This window comes from Schistocerca nitens, chromosome 4 (assembly GCF_023898315.1).
Source record: "Schistocerca nitens isolate TAMUIC-IGC-003100 chromosome 4, iqSchNite1.1, whole genome shotgun sequence".
Lineage (NCBI taxonomy): Eukaryota > Metazoa > Arthropoda > Insecta > Orthoptera > Acrididae > Schistocerca > Schistocerca nitens.
In genome coordinates this window covers 112,519,587-112,536,729 of record NC_064617.1, presented here as the reverse complement: position 1 = coordinate 112,536,729, position 17,143 = coordinate 112,519,587, and positions in this window count along the sequence as shown.

Sequence of the window (17,143 nt, the reverse complement as noted above, 5' to 3'; positions counted from 1 at the left end):
GTAGAAATCAATATGGGAAGTATGATGAACGCATTCGTTAGGACAATGCGGTGAAATTTGGCTACGGCAGCAGGCGACTGACGCGAGTGCTTTTGCTAACAGCACGACATCGCCTGAAGTGTCTCTCCTGGACTCTTGACGATATCGGTTGGACCCTAGACGACCGGAAAACCGTTGACTGGTGAGATGAGTCCCAATTTCAGTTGGTAAGAGTTGATGACACGATTCGAGCGTAGCGCAGACCGCACAAAGCCATGGAGCCAAGTTGCCAACAAGGCACTGTGCAAGGCTCTGTGGTGGTGTGGGCTGTGGTACGGAAATGGTCCTCTGGTCCAACTGAACCGATCACTGACTGGACATGGTTATGTTCGGCTACTTGGAGACCATTGCAGAAAACAATGAGAATGCGCCATGTCACCAGGCCACAAGTGTTCGTGATTCGTGAAGAACGTTCAGGATAACTGGAGCGAATGACTTGGCCACACAGGTTGCTCGCTATGAATCCCATTGACCATTTGTGGGACATTAAGTGAGAGGTCAGTTCTACATCTACATCTACGTGATTACTCTGTTATTCACAATAAAGTACCTCGCAGAGGGTTCAATGAACCATCTTCGAGCTGTCTCTCTACCGTTCCACGCGGCACGCGGGAAAAACGAACACTTAAATTTTTCTGTGCGCGCCCTGATTTCTCTTATTTTATTGTGATGATCATTTCTCCCTATGTAGGAGGGTGGTAACAGAATGTTTTCGCCATCGGAAGAGAAAAGGGGTGATGGAAATTTCATGAGAAGATCCCGTCGCAACGAAAAACGCTTTTGTTTTAATGGTTACCACTCCAATTCGCGTATCATGTCTGTGACACTATCTCCCCTATTTCGAGATAATACAAAACGAGCTGCCCTTCTTTGTACTTTGTCGATGTCATCCGTCAGTCCCACCTGATGCGGATCCCACACCGCACAGCAATACTCCAGAATAGGCCGGACAAGCGTGGTGTAAGCAGTCTCTTTAGTAGACCTGTTGCAGCTTCTAAGTGTTCTTCCAATGAATCGCAGTCTTTCGTTTGCTCTACCAAAATATTATCTATGTGATCGTTCCAATTTAGGTTATTTGTAATTGTAATCCCTAAGTATTTAGTTGAATTTACAGCCCTCAGATTTGTGTGACTTATCGCATATCGAAATTGAGCTGATTTCTTTTACTACTCATGCGAATAACTTCGCACTTTTCTTTATTCAGGGTCAATTGACACTTTTCGCACCATAAAGATATCTTATCTAAATCTTTTTGCAAGTCGTTTTGATCATCTGATGACATTACAAGACGGCAAATGACAGCATCATGTGCGAACAATCTAATACGGCTACTCAGATTATCTCCTATGTTGTTAATATAAATCAGGAACAATAGAGGCCCTATAACTCTTCCTTGGGGAACGCCGGATATTACTTCTGTTTTACTCGATGACTTGTCTATTACTACGAACTGCGACCTTTTTGACAGGACATCACGAATCCAGTCGCACAACCGAGGCGATACTCCGTAGGCACGCAGTCTGGTTAGAAGACGCTTGTGAGGAACGGTGTCGAAAGCCTTCTGAAAATCTAAAAATATGGAATCAATTTGACATCCCCTGTCGATAGCACTCATTACTTCACGAGTATAAAGAGCTAGTTGTGTTTCACAAGAACGATATTTTCTGAATCCGTGCTGACTGTGTGTCAGTAAATCGTTTTGTTCGAGGTACTTCATAATGTTCGAATACAGTATATGTTCCAAAACCCTACCGCAAATCGACATTAGTGATATGGCTCTATAATTCAGCGCATTCCTCCTACTTCCCTTTTTGGGTATTGGTGTGACTTGAGCAATTTGCCAGTCTTTAGGTACGGATCTTTCTGTGAGCGAGTGGTTGTATATAATTGCTAAATATGGAGCTATTTTATCAGCATACTCTGAGAGGAATCTGACTAGTATACAATCTGGACCGGAGGATTTGACTTTATTACGTGATTTAAGCTGCGTTGTTACACCGAGGATATCTACTTCTCTGTTTCTCATCTTGGCAGTTGTTCTTAATTCGAATTCAGGAATATTTACTTCGTCTTCTTTGGTGAAGGAGTTTCGGAAAACCGTGTTTAATAACTCTGCTTTAGTGTCGGTCATCAGTGACTTCACCGTTGTTATAGCGCAGTGAAGTCAGTGACTGCGTCTTGCCACTGGTGTGGTTTATGTATGACCAGAATCCCTTAGGGTTTTCTGCCAGATTTCGAGACAGAATTTCGTTGTGGAAATTATTAAAAGCATCTCGCATTGCAGTACGCGCCATATTTCGAACTTCTGTAAAACTTTGCCAATCTTGGGGATTTTACGTTCCTTTAAATTTGGCATGCTTTTCTTCGTTGCTTCTGCTACAACAATTTGACCCGCTTTGTGTACCATGGGGGATCAGTACCATCACTTATTAATTTATGTGGTATATATCTCTCAATTGCTGTCGATACTATCTCTTTGACAACAGATCGTGCACAAAGTCCTGCACTGGTAGCACTTCCGCAATTACGGACGGCTACGGAAGCACCGTGGCTCAATATTTCTGCAAAGGACCTCCAACGACTTGTTGAATCCTCGTCGAGTCCCTGCACTACACCGGGCAGAAGAAGGTCCGACAGGATAGTAGGAGGTACATCTACATCTACATCTACATGACTACTCTGCAATTCACATTTAAGTGCTTCGCAGAGGGTTCATCGAACCACAATCATACTATCTCTCTACCATTCCACTCCCGAACAGCGCGCGGGAAAAACGAACACCTAAACCTTTCTGTTCGAGCTCTGATTTCTCTTATTTTATTTTGATGATCATTCCTACCTATGTAGGTTCGGCTCAACGAAATATTTTCGCATTCGGAAGAGAAAGTTGGTGACTGAAATTTCGTAAATAGATCTCGCCGCGACGAAAAACGTCTTTGCTGTAATGACTTCCATCCCAATTCGCGTATCATATCTGCCACACTCTCTCCCCTATTACGTGATAATACAAAACGAGCTGCCCTTTCTTGCACCCTTTCGATGTCCTCCGTCAATCCCACCTGGTAAGGATCCCACACCGCGCAGCAATAAACAGAGGACGAACGAGTGTAGTGTAAGCTGTCTCTTTAGTGGACTTGTTGCATCTTCTAAGTGTCCTGCCAATGAAACGCAACCTTTGGCTCGCCTTCCCCACAATATTATCTATGTGGTCTTTCCAACTGAAGTTGTTCATAATTTTAACACCCAGGTACTTAGTTGAATTGACAGCGTTGAGAATTGTACTATTTATCGAGTAATCGAATTCCAACGGATTTCTTTTGGAACTCATGTGGATCACCTCACACTTTTCGTTATTTAGCGTCAACTGCCACCTGCCACACCATACAGCAATCTTTTCTAAATCGCTTTGCAACTGATACTGGTCTTCGGATGACCTTACTAGACGGTAAATTACAGCATCATCTGCGAAAAACCTAAGAGAACTGCTCAGATTGTCACCTAGGTCATTTACATAGATCAGGAACAGCAGAGGTTCCAGGACGCTTCCCTGGGGAACACCTGATATCACTTCAGTTTTACTCGATGATTTGCCGTCTATTACTACGAACTGCGGCCTTCCTGACAGGAAATCACGAATCCAGTCGCACAACTGAGACGATACCCCATAGGCCCGCAGCTTGATTAGAAGTCGCTTGTGAGGAACGGTGTCAAAAGCTTTCTGGAAATCTAGAAATACGGAATCAACTTGAGATCCCCTGTCGATAGCGGCCATTCCTTCGTGCGAATAAAGAGCTAGCTGCGTTGCACAAGAACGATGTTTTCTGAAACCATGTTGATTACGTATCAATAGATCGTTTCCTTCGAGGTGATTCATAATGTTTGAATACAGTATATGCCCCAAAATCCTACTGCAAACCGACGTCTATGATATAGGTCTGTAGTTCGATGGATTACTCCTACTACCCTTCGTAAACACTGGTGCGACCTGCGCAATTTTCCAATCTGTAGGTACAGATCTATCGGTGAGCGAGCGGTTGTATATGAGTGCTAAGTAAGGAGCTATTGTATCAGCGTAATCTGAAAGGAACTTAATCGGTATACAATCTGGACCTGAAGACTTGCCCGTATCAAGCGATTTGAGTTGCTTCGCAACCCCTGAGGTATCTACTTCTACGAAACTCACGCTAGCAACTGTTCGTGTTTCAAATTCTGGAATATTCCATTCGTCTTCCCTGGTGAAGGAATTTCGGAAAACTGCGTTCAATAACTCCGCTTTAGCGGCACAGTCGTCGGTAACAGTACCATCGGCACTGCGTCTTGCCGCTTGTGTACTTTACATACGACCAGAATTTCTTCAGATTTTCTACCAAATTTCGAGACAATGTTTCGTTGTGGAACCTATTAAAGGCATCTCGCATTGAAGTCCGTGCCAAATTTCGCGCGTCTGTAAATTTTAGCCAATCTTCGGGATTTCGCGTTCTTCTGAACTTCGCATGCTTTTTCCGTTGTCGTCTCGGTGTAGACTGTTCATAGTATCCAACTACGCCATTTATTTTATGACTGGTACGTGTCATCCGTGCTAATAACGAGGTTTAATACCTCCCTAATTCATTTGTTTAGCAAAAAGAGAGGCTAATAGCCGGGTGTGGGGGCGCTGGGACGAGCAGTGCGTCTGGTAGGCGGCCCCTGGTCTTACTTATCGTCACCCCGGCACGCCCAGCACGACTGCGAGGGGAGGCGGAAACCCGAGACGACGCCTGGGGTGGTTCACCCCCCGTTGTGGCCGCGGCTCACCTTACTCCGCTCACTGGAAGAGGAAGGGGGAGGGGGGAGGAGGGCGGTCGATGGGGGCGAGAGGGGGGGAGGGAGGAAGACTCTTCGTGGTACTGGCCCCGTCCCTTTAGTCACACCGTCTCCCTCCTTAAAGCCATTACGTGGTCACGTCAGCTTGCTTTTTCCTCTATAATTTAAGAACTGACGTATTGCCAAATAGATATACAGAGTGGTCCATTGATCGTGTCCGGAGCCAAATATCTCTCGAAATGAGCGTCAAACGAAAAAACTACAAAGAACCAAACTTGTCTAGCCTGAAGGGCGAATCCAGATGGCGCTATGGTTGGCCCGCTAGATAGCGCTGCCACAGGTCAAACGGATATCTTTTATATTTTGATTAAAATTCAGTCTTGATCACGTTATGTCTGTTTTAATGAGTAACCGGTTTCGGTTTTTTCTATAAAACCATCATCAGACCCATTGGCTCCCTTGGGTTGGTAGGTGGAGCTCTCCTTGCTGCTGTGCAGTCAACTGATCAGTTGACTGCACAGCAGCAAGGAGAGCTCCACCTACCAACCCAAGGGAGCCAATGGGTCTGATGATGGTTTTATAGAAAAAACCGAAACCGGTTACTCATTAAAACAGACATAACGTGATCAAGACTGAATTTTAATCAAAATATAACAATTAATTGATCACTGTATTCCAAAAATGTTTACCAAACTTGTGCAAACGGATATCGACTGCGTTTTTTTTTTTTTTAAATAGGAAACCCCATTTTTTTATTACATATTCGTGCAGTACCTAAAGAAATACGAATCTTTTAGTTCGACCACTTTTTTCGCTTTGTGATAGATGGCGCTGTAATAGTCACAAACATATGGCTAACAATTTTAGACGGACAGTTGGTAACTGATAGGTTTTTAAAATTAAAATACAGAACGTAAGTACGTTTGAACATTTTATTTCGGTTGTTCCAATGTGATACATGTATCTTTGTGAACTTATCATTTCTGAGAACGCATGCTGTTACAGCGTGATTACCTGTAAATACCAAATTAATGCAATAAATGCTCAAAATGATGTCCGTCAACCTCAATCCATTTGGCAACAACATGAACGACATTCTTCTCAACAGCGAGTAGTTCGTCTTCCGTAATGTTCGCACATGCATTGACAATGCGCTGACGCATGTTGTCAGGCGTTGTCGGTGGATTACGATAGCAAATATCCTTCAACTTTCCCCACAGAAAGAAATCCGCGGACGTCAGATCCGGTGAACGTGCGGGCCATGGTGTGGTGCTTCGACGACCAAACCACCTGTCATGAAATATGCTATTCAATACCGCTTCAACCGCACGCGAGCTATGTGCCGGACATCCATCATGTTGGCAGTACATCGCCATTCTGTCATGCAGTGAAACATCTTGTAGCAACATCGGTAGAACATTACGTAGGAAATCAGCATACATTGCACGATTTAGATTGCCATCGATAAAATGGGGGCCAATTATCCTTCCTCCCATAATGCCGCACCATATATTAACCCACCAAGGTCGCTGATGTTCCACTTGTCGCAGCCACCGTGGATTTTCCGTTCCCAATAGTGCATATTATGCCGGTTTGCGTTACCGCTGCTGGTGAAAGAAGCTTCGTCGCTAAATAGAACGCGTGCAAATAATCTGTCGTCGTCCCGTAATATCTCTTGTGCGAGGGGCACAACTGTACACGACGTTCAAAGTCGTCGCCATGCAATTCCTGATGCACAGAAATATGGTACGGGTGCAATCGATGTTGTTGTAGCATTCTCAACACCGACGTTTTAGAGGTTCCCGATTCTCGTGCAATTTGTTACTGATGTGCGGATTAGCCGCGACAGCAGCTAAAACACCCACTTGGGCATCATCATTTGTTGCAGGTCGTGGTTGACGTTTCACATGTGGCTGAACACTTCCCGTTTCCTTAAATGACGTAACTATCCGGTGAACGGTCCGGACACTTGGACGATGTCGTCCAGTATACCGAGCAGCATACATAGCACACGCCCGTTGGGCATTTTGATCACAATAGCCATACATCAACACGATATAGACCTTTTCCGCAATTGGTAAACGGTCCAGTTTAACACGGGTAATGTAACACGAAGCAAATACCGTGCGCACTGGCGAAATGTTACGTGGTACCACGTACTTTTACGTTTGTGACTATTACAGCGCCGTCTATCGCAAAGTGAAATAAGTGGTCCAACTAAAACATTCATATTTCTTTACATACTACAGGAATATATAATAAAAATAGGGGTTACTATTTTAAAAAAACGCAGTTGGTATCCATTTGACCTATGGCAGCGGTATCTAGCGGCCCAACCATAGCGCCATCTGGTTTCCCCCTTCAAGCTAGACGAGTTTCGTTCTTTGTAGTTTTTTCGTTTGACGCTTATTTCGTGAGATATTTGGCCCGGTCACTATCAATGGACCACCCTGAATAAGACATCGCACACGGTCCAATCACATTACGCGACTAGTGTCCGAAGTCAACGTGCAACAACCACTCACAGACCGCAGGGGGCAACACTAACAGTGAAGGGTGTATAAAGCATGTCGGGGGGACGCGAAAAACAGTGCAGCCGTTGGGGTAATCCGAAAACGGAGAGATTTATCTGATGTCCAAAAGGTCATGATCATTGGCATTCGGACCAAGTGTGGAAGCATTTACGAAACGGCCAACAAAGGGAGGCCAAGACGTTGGGATCACAATTTGCTTCAAACTTCGCACACCTGTAGTAGGCCATTAAAACATAACGCGCAAGTGCTAAGGTGCACTACTCTGGCAATTCTGAGAAAATCACAAGAGAAGTTCTACGCGTATATTATGTAGCTGATGCTTTCGAAATGTGGTGCTACAGAAGAATGCTGAAGATTAGATGGGTAGATCACATAACTAATGAGGAGGTATTGAATGGGATTGGGGAGAAGAGAAATTTGTGGCACAGCTTGAGTAGAAGAAGGGATCGGTTGGTAGGGCATATTCTGAGGCATCACCAATTTAGTATTTGAGGGCAGCGTGGAGGGTAAAAATCGTACAGGGAGACCAAGGGATGAGTACACTAAACAGATTCAGAAGAATGTAGGTTGCAGTAGGTACTGGTACATGAAGAAGCTTGCACAGGATAGAGTAGCACGGAGAGCTGCATCAAACCAGTTGAAATGTCCCCTTTGAACAATTTATACATGACTGTGCTTAAACTGACACACAGTATTTTTAGCGCAACGCAATCTGACTTTCAGAAATCCCTACAAAAGAATGGCCCTGACTAACATTAACCTATGCGTTTCACAAATCGCTTACCTCACAAAAATCTTGGTTACTCGAACTACTGCAATACAGCGAGCGCCACTACTGCCAGCTAAATAAAAGATTCAAACTACGGAAGGCACTAACTACTGATAGGCATACCAAGCAAATGAAAGATTTTGATAGAGAACAAACAATGTATTTACCTTAATAGTCATAATATATATAGCAGTTCATGACAAATTACAAAACTCCGCCATCTCTCTCCCCACATCCACCACTGCTGGCGGCTCACCTCCAACTGTGCAACGCTACGCGCTGTTCACATCCAGCTGCGCAACACTACAATGGCAGACAACAATGCAAACCAGCCACAGACTGAACACAGCACAGCCAGTGATTTTCATACAGAGCGCTACGTGGCGTTACCAATAAGAAAACCTAAACAGCCTACTTACATAGCCCCCATGCTCCCCACAAAAAATTTTACAAATTGTTTTGGGCACTGGACAATACATATTTGTTAAAAGTTTTTCACAATTACAATAACAAGAAATCAAATGCACACAGTTATTGATACAATGTTCGTCAAAAGCTAAAATTTTCTCACTGTCCATAAAAACAGTCCTGATCATCCATCACAGTAAAATTGCAGTGGCTTTTTTTTTTTTCAAAGTCTGAGCAGTAAAAGAAAATGCACATGGAAGTAGTGGACTTCCATGCAATCTTGAAGAAGTAGTGTTGTCCTTCCAACGGAAAGACAGTGCTGACTCTTGACATGCAGACAGGTATTGGTCCACAACAGAGCAAACCCACAGCAGAGTCAGTCGAAATTTTGAACAGTATTGGTAGGTAGGTCTCACAGAGCAGACCCCCTGTAGTCCTGGTAGAGATTACGGTATTGGTGGGCCACCAGAGGTGCAGACCCACTGTAGTCCTGGTAGAGATTGTGGTATTGGTGGGCCACCAGAGGTGCAGACCCACTGCAGTCCTTGTAGAAATAATGGTACTGGTGAGTCAGCAAAGGTGTAGACCCACTGTAGTCCTTGTAGAGATGGCCAGCAGCCATCTGCTGCGACTGTGCAGGTGCACACTCACCCTCGAAGAGTCTTGCAGACAATATAGCAAGTCCATAACCACCACTTGTGCACTCACAAAGTTTTTGGAATTGTCCTTAGAACCAGCAATGCTGTTATCCAGTCCCTTGCTGAATTTTTAACACACGTGCAAACACTAACAGTCCCTACTTCTCACATATTGTCCATATACTATGACCAACAGAAACGTGTGCAGTGAAATGGAACTTACAAGTTATTTAATTTGATGAACTGGTGTCAATTACATTGTTATAACATAAGAATACAATTACAAAGGTACAAAATACATCATTAAAAACATAATAATACAGATAACATTTGTGGTACAGGCTTTACAAAAGAATCGAACTAACATATGCATCAGTGTTACAGGAATTATGAGATAAGTAAATACATAAAAGATCAGAATAATGATTGAAACATCGACTTCACACATGAGCATTACAAAAAAAAACAGAATAAATAATGTCTAAACATCTTTACAAAGAAAATAACATATTATCAGAAAAATTCTACAACATAACTCTTATTAGCTAAACACATAAAGACAGGAAAAACACAAATATACAAGAGTACACAAACACATACCAGAATAACACAGGGGGAACGCTACGCGCTGTTAACATCCAGCTGCCCAACGCTACAATGGCAGACAACAATGCAAACTAGCCACAGATTGCACACAGCACAGCCAGTGATTTTCGAACAGAGCGCTACGTAACGTTGCCAATAAGAAAACAGAAACAGCCTACTTACACAGTCTCTAGACTGAAGACCACAACAACATGTCTGTGCGAAGGTGCCGACTTTACGACGTCACTGTGGTCAAGTGGTTGTGTTCGGATACTTTCTTACGGCTCTTTAAGGTCTTTTAATAAACGCTCACCCTCCTCCTGCGAGCGGGAGGCCTCGGCCTTGTCAATGTGCGACTCTGCCCGGCGTCCTTGTACATGTCCACCGCGCGCAAGCAGTGGAACGGGGGCCCATCCCTTACGCGCAGCTTGCTGGCAATTCTTATGCCCTCGACTGTAACGCCACCAGTACCAGTCGGACACATCAAGCACCATTTGACGCACTTTTCTGTTTTCATCGTCGACTTCAGTTATGCTCACACTCGCTTACCGAGCACGCGTCGTCCTCGACCTAAAGATGTTTACACCCCACTGCTTCGCTACACATCCAGCAACAACATCGAACTCAGACATCCATCGAGGCAGTGGTACACGCTTTGGCGTCATATCCACCAGCTTTTCCTACCCTCCAACTTCCAAGCAACATGGTACCACGTCGCATGTGGAAAATTCTCCACAAATCAACGTATTCACGCCATCAGACTAACGGACTCTCCGCTTTGTTCAATTAGCTACCTCATGGATGACGATGTCCACCAACTGACTTGTGCTGCCACCAGCGACGTCTGTAAACTGGGTCGACAGTTGGTTGCCTGTTACCTCCGCGTTCCGCCGGACTCGATTGACTCATGGACTTTTATCCATCCTGAGGATACTTATTTCCCCGCCACCAAAAATCATGTGATTGTATGGGTCAAGGGGTGGACGATCACCTACGTGTATAATGATGGCAACAAATCACTCTTTGACTTCTGGCAGTGCTTACAAACAAGTCGAGCTCCGACCGCGCTTTCTTCGCCAATTACCTACACGCGATCCTTACGTCACCCCCGCTCAACTGGATGGCGCCTCACGCGGACGACAAATCCAAATTTTTTTCTTCTTTGGGGCACACTATTTAATTTATATGACATTTGAGGGGTACTATACTGAAGTTCTAGTGAATTTTATATGTTATTTGACTATTTACAATTTGCAATTAAGTTTTCAAGGACGAGGGACAGCCTTGGAGAGACCAAGTCAACCCTCGACAAACAGTGATGCGAATGACGGTATTCACAGTCAGCAATATAGTATGTGACAAAGCTTCACACCACAAGAGTAATGTATGTTCTCTCGACATCACACGTTGCAGGATGGTATTTGTCATATGGACATGGAAAATATAAATTGAAACCTCATGCAAATACACATGTTTTTTTCATTATATTACCTTGCAAATGTCATATAAATTAAATAATATGACCAGCGAAGAAAAAAATATAGATTAAAAAAAAGAAGTGTTGGCAGGATTCGAACTGCCGCGTCGTCTACGTCCCTTTTGCAAAGGGCGAACGCTAACCATTTTTTATCTCATTTTGCTCGTTATTCTTTGTTACATTTGTTCGGGGCGGACGTACCATGACACCCGTTCAAGTTCATCTTTGATGCGTTCACTCAAATGTCAAATGTGTGTGCATTACTAAGGGACCAAACTGCTTAGGTCATCGGTCCCTAGATTACACACTACTTAAACTAACTTATGCTAAGAACAACAAACACACCCATGCCCGACGGAGGACTCGAATCTCAGGCGACAGGGGCCGTCCGTTCACTCAGTTTTTTACTACAGAGGGCAGCTAACCCTCTGATGTAACACGCTGAGCTACCGTGCCGGCATTCGCTAGACCACAATGACTGCCTACGGAGGAGGAGATTAGTATGGAACATCCCATCGACAACGAGGTCATTAGAGACGGAGCACAAGCTTGGATTAGAGAAGGATTGGGAAAGAAATCGGCCGTGTCCTTTCAAAGGAACCATCCCGGCATTTGCCTGAAACGATTTAGGGAAATCACGGAAAACCTATATCAGGAAGACCGGACGCGGGTTTGAACCGTCGTCCTCCCGAATGCGAGTCCAGTGTGCTAACCACTGCGCCACATATGTTCACATAAATCAGTTACTTAATATAGGCGTAAAACCTCTCTTGTGATTTTCTTGGAATTGCCAGACTAGGGCACCTTAGTGCTCGCACATTATGTGGTTTTAATGGCCTACTAAAGGTGTACAAAGTTTGAAGTAAATCCGCGATCCCAACGTCGTGGGCTCCCCTTCTAAGTTTCTAACTGTTCAGGTGCCGCCGTTGTTAACGTATACCGTGCATGGAGCTATCTAGAATTGGCGATGAGGAAACTGCGGTGCACCATGGGCCACAGATGACAGTGGTGAATGACGGCTGCAGAGATAAATGAAATAATCGTGTGGCATAGATGCCCTGGAGCCCCAGCTGGGGATGTTCGGTCGCCGAGCTGCACGTTGGGCGACTTGCGTGCCGATGATGGCTCTGAGCACTATGGAACTTAACATCTATGGTCATCAGTCCCCTAGAACTTAGAACTACTTACACCTAACTAACCTAAGGACATCATGGGCCACAGAACCCAGTCATCACGAGGCAGAGAAAATCCCTCACCCCGCCGGGAATCGAACCCGGGAACCCGGGCACGGGAAGCGATAACGCTACCGCACGACCACGAGCTTCGGACGTGCCGGTGATGATGATGACAGCACAACACCCAGAACCCGAGCGCAAAAAATCTCAGACAATGCCGGGAAACCGGCCGGAGTGGCCGTGCGGTTCTAGGCGCTGCAGTCTGGAGCCGAGCGACCGCTACGGTCGCGGGTTCGAATCCTGCCTCGGGCATGGATGTGTGTGATGTCCTTAGGTTAGTTAGGTTTAATTAGTTCTGTTCTAGGCGACTGATGACCTCAGAAGTTAAGTCGCATAGTGCTCAGGGCCGTTTGAACCATTTGAAATATGTCGCGAACCGAACCCGCGTTTCCTGCATGGCAGTCAGACGCACTGACCACTCAGCCAAGGGGAGATGACTAGGCGCAGAGATGTGTACGGGCGAACAGAGGTGCGACTGTCGAGCACCTGACTGCCCAGAAGAATCAAGGGGCTATCAATAGTGTCTCCTCAACGACTACTCGGCGAATGTTTCTGTGTTTGGTCCTGCGCAGCAGGCACGCTGACCGCTGCTCATCAGCGACGAAGTCTCGTATTTGCACTGGACTTGCACCCACAAGCGGAGACCACGACGTTTGGAACGCGGACTTACTGCAAACTTCGTACACTCGTAGTACTCCATTAGGACAAGGAAATGTCACTGAGAAAAGCGTCACTGAGAAAATCGCAAGATAATTTCGGTCGTCAAATATATACCTGTGCGTGGCCATTTACACCAGCAAGCGTCGGCAGCCGACTGGTTAGCGTTCAAGCTGCGTAATCGTTGGGTCCCTGGATCGAGTCCCGTTCGTCAGTTTTTTTTATTTTCAACACAGACGTTTTCTTTACTATTTATATTAATTTATATTACAATTCATATAATGGGAAAAAATACGTGTAATCGGATGAACTTCTATTAAATTTACAATGTTATTTGGCAGTCTACAAACTATTATTATCACAAATAATATAATATTCATAACTATCGACTAGTAAACTACCAAACGCATAAAGTGATACTGAAAATGTATGCTTGTCAGTGATTGCCGACCGGAGTGGCCGAGCGGTTCTAGGCGCTACAGTCTAGAACAACGCGACCGCTGCAGTCGCAGGTTCGAATCCTGCCTCGGGCATGGGTGTGTTTGATGTCCTTAGGGTAGTTCATCCTTTACGATGAAGGTGATTTTAGCCCGTAGAACACCTCACGTTTTATCCCTATATCTTTATTACCACGACGTCTTTAGATTACGTCCCCTCAGTCACCCCCCCCCCCCCCCCCCCAAGCTAAGTATTGGCCTTAGGAATAGCTTTTAAGAGTTCCTCCTGTTGTCATAGGTAGCTTCATATATGTTTCTTTCCTAGCATAAGCAACCGTGTGCCGTTATTTTTAAGCTTCATCTCCTATTTAGCTCGTCACTTACTCTATCCATTCTATTTTTTGATATACGTTGATCCACGGTTGGGAATATAAGGGCTATTTAGCCACGACCCGTATTCGTATGCGCATGCGCATTCAAGTAACTTCCCTTGTCTTGCGCATGTGCATAGGTAGCGGGTCGGGCGTGTAAGTGAGCGACCATTTGTAGCTGCAGTTTATGGCGGGTCATGGCCCATCGAACATAGGCCGGTGTGAGGTGGAGGTTACACCATTAAGTAACACTTTAGACTTTCTACATGTGTACTGTTTGTGTTTTCCTTTTTTTCGTTTATAAATGTATAGCTATGGTGTTCTTTTAATCATTGACAAAGGTGTTCTTAGGCACTTGTGGGTTTTATTGTTCTGAAGAAGGTGTAGTTCTCTTCGCCGAAACCTAGGTTAACACTGGGTGCTTTTTTCGCATTCGAGGCGGGTTTCTAGTTTTTTAATATATTAACCAACGATTGCTGACGCGCTGCGATGTTGAAGGTTCTTAAATATAGTTAGGTTTAGGTAGTTCTAAGTTCTAGGCGACTGATGACCTCAGCAGTTAAGTCCCATAGTGCTCAAAGCCATTTGAATCATTTTTTTTGTCCGTGATTTGAGAAATCCCTCATACCTGGAAGGAGCCCGTAGGGAATTGTTACCTCCAAGTTTATGAGCGGCACAGACGGCTTTCGGAAGATGTACAATTAATCGTCGCTCTCGGCATTACGAGTACAAGGTGCAGGATGGTATTTTTCGTAAAAACATGGGAAACATAAAGTTAAACGGCACCAGTTGCACTGAATAAATGCTATGTTTCCGCATACGCAAGGTTTTTTGAGGTTTCCCGTGGGGAAACAAACCTCGTTAACATTTTCAAAAACCTCTCTTTCAGACGATAATTTGGAAGTAAACCATGCATAACGCAGCATTCCCTTAAATATCGACGCTGCTAATTGGTCATGCAGTATCGACTGTATTTTAATAGCGTCTTCACGAGAAGCAATTTCTCGTTCTCTTTCGATTAAATACGAACAATTTTGAAGACAGGGACAAGCATACATTTTCAGTATCACTTTATGCGTTTGGTCGTTTACTAGTCGATGTTGTTGTTGTTGTGGTTTGATGCAGCTCTCCATGCTACTCTATCCTGTGCAAGCTTCTTCATCTCCCAGTACTTACTGCAACCTACATCCTTCTGAATCTGCTTAGTGTATTCATCTCTTCGTCTCCATATACGATTTTTACCCTCCACACTTCCTTCCAATACTAAATTGGTGATCCCTTGATGCCTCAGAACATGTCCTACCAAACTAGTCGATAGTAAATTATATTATTTGTGATAATAAAATTTGTAGACTGCCAAATAACATTGTAAATTTAATAAAAGTTCATCTGATTACACATATTTTTCCCATTATATCAATTGTAATATAAATAGTAAAGAAAATGACAGTCGGGATACCAGTTACTTTGGAATAAGGCTGGGCATCTCGGACATATTCTGAGTCGTGGTCACCTTTGTGCTCATACGGCAAAGACTACCAAATCCACCGGTTAGTCCCTCAGCCGTTAGGGGTAAAACCCAATGGGACTCGGGGCAAGTAAGGCTAGCAACCTGCTTCCCTGGCAACAATAAGAGCAAAATGCCTCGGACCTTTGGAGGTGACGGAGCATCTTCAGATGAGATCTGTGCTTCGTCATGATAAATGAAAATTCGCGCTCTCGGACGCCGTAGCGCGACATCTTATATATACGTATTAAAAAAGTTTTGCATCACCCCAGTTCCCAGAACTCTAGAAGATAGACTTTGACTGTGGATATTGTATCACAGACACAGTCCCTTTGACTGTTCAGAGATTTCACTAAACACGCCCAATGATGTAAACAACCGTGCATGAGCAGCGCATATTAGACGGAGGGGGTCCGACAGTCGATCAGTTCCAGTCATTCCACCAGGAAGGAGGTACGCGGCTCGTGTTGTCTGTAGTTCAATCGTGCCCAGACGATCAATACCACGATTCGATCGCGTCCGCATTGTTACACTGTGTCAGGAAGGGCTCTCAACAAGGCAAGTGTCCAGGCGTCGTGGAGAGATCAAAAGCGATGTTGTTCGGACATGGAGGAGACACAGAGAGACAGGAACTGTCGATGACATGCCTAGCTCAGGCCGTCCAAGGGCTACTACTGCAGTCGATGACCGCTACCTGTGAATTATGGCTCGGAGGAACCCTGAAACCAACGCCACCATGTTGAATAATGCTTTTCGTGCAGCCACAGGATGTCCTGTTACGACTCAAACTGTGCCCAGTAGGCTGCATGATGAGCAACTTCACTCCCAATGTCTATGGTGAGGTTCATCTTTGCAAACACGACACTATGCAGCGCGGTACAGATGGGCCCAACAACATGCCGAATGGATCGCTGAGGATTGCCATCACGTTCTCGTCACCGACGAGTGAGCATATGCCTTCAACCAGGCAATCGTCGGAGACGTGTTTAGAGGCAACCCGGTCAGGTTGAACGCCTTAGACACGCTGTCTAGCGAGTGCAGCAAAGCGGAGGTTCCCTGCTGTTTTGGGGTGGCATTATGTGAGGCCGACGTAAGCCGTTGGTGGTCATGGAAGACGCCGTAACGGCTGTACGATACGTGAATGCCATTCTCCGACCGACAGTGCAACCATGTCGTAATTTTTTAATCCATTCGTCGACACTCCGTTGTGGCAAAACACTGTTCCCTACTGTACCGAAAGTCGTCGAGGAATTTCGGCCCCTGATACGCTTCCGACCACAAAAAACGGATCATTGAAAATTGCTCTTCTTTTGTGCAAACAGACAGTGGAGCAGTCATGGTTCAAATGGTTCAAATGGCTCTGAGCACTATGGGACTTAACTTCTGACGTCATCAGTCCCCTAGAACCTAGAGCTACTTAAACCTAACTAACCTAAGGACATCACACACATCCATGCCCGAGGCAGGATTCGAACCTGCGACCGTAGCGGTCGCGCTGTTCCAGACTGTAGCGCCTAGAACCGCTCGAGCACACCGGCCGGCGGAGCAGTCATGATTATCAGCGCGGCAGCGATAACGAAGCTAACCTACGAGTGCATTCAAGTTCTAAGGCCTCCGATTTTTTTCTCTGGACTGCAAAGAGATAGAAACTTGCGCATTGTTTTAAAATGAGGCCGCGTTCAT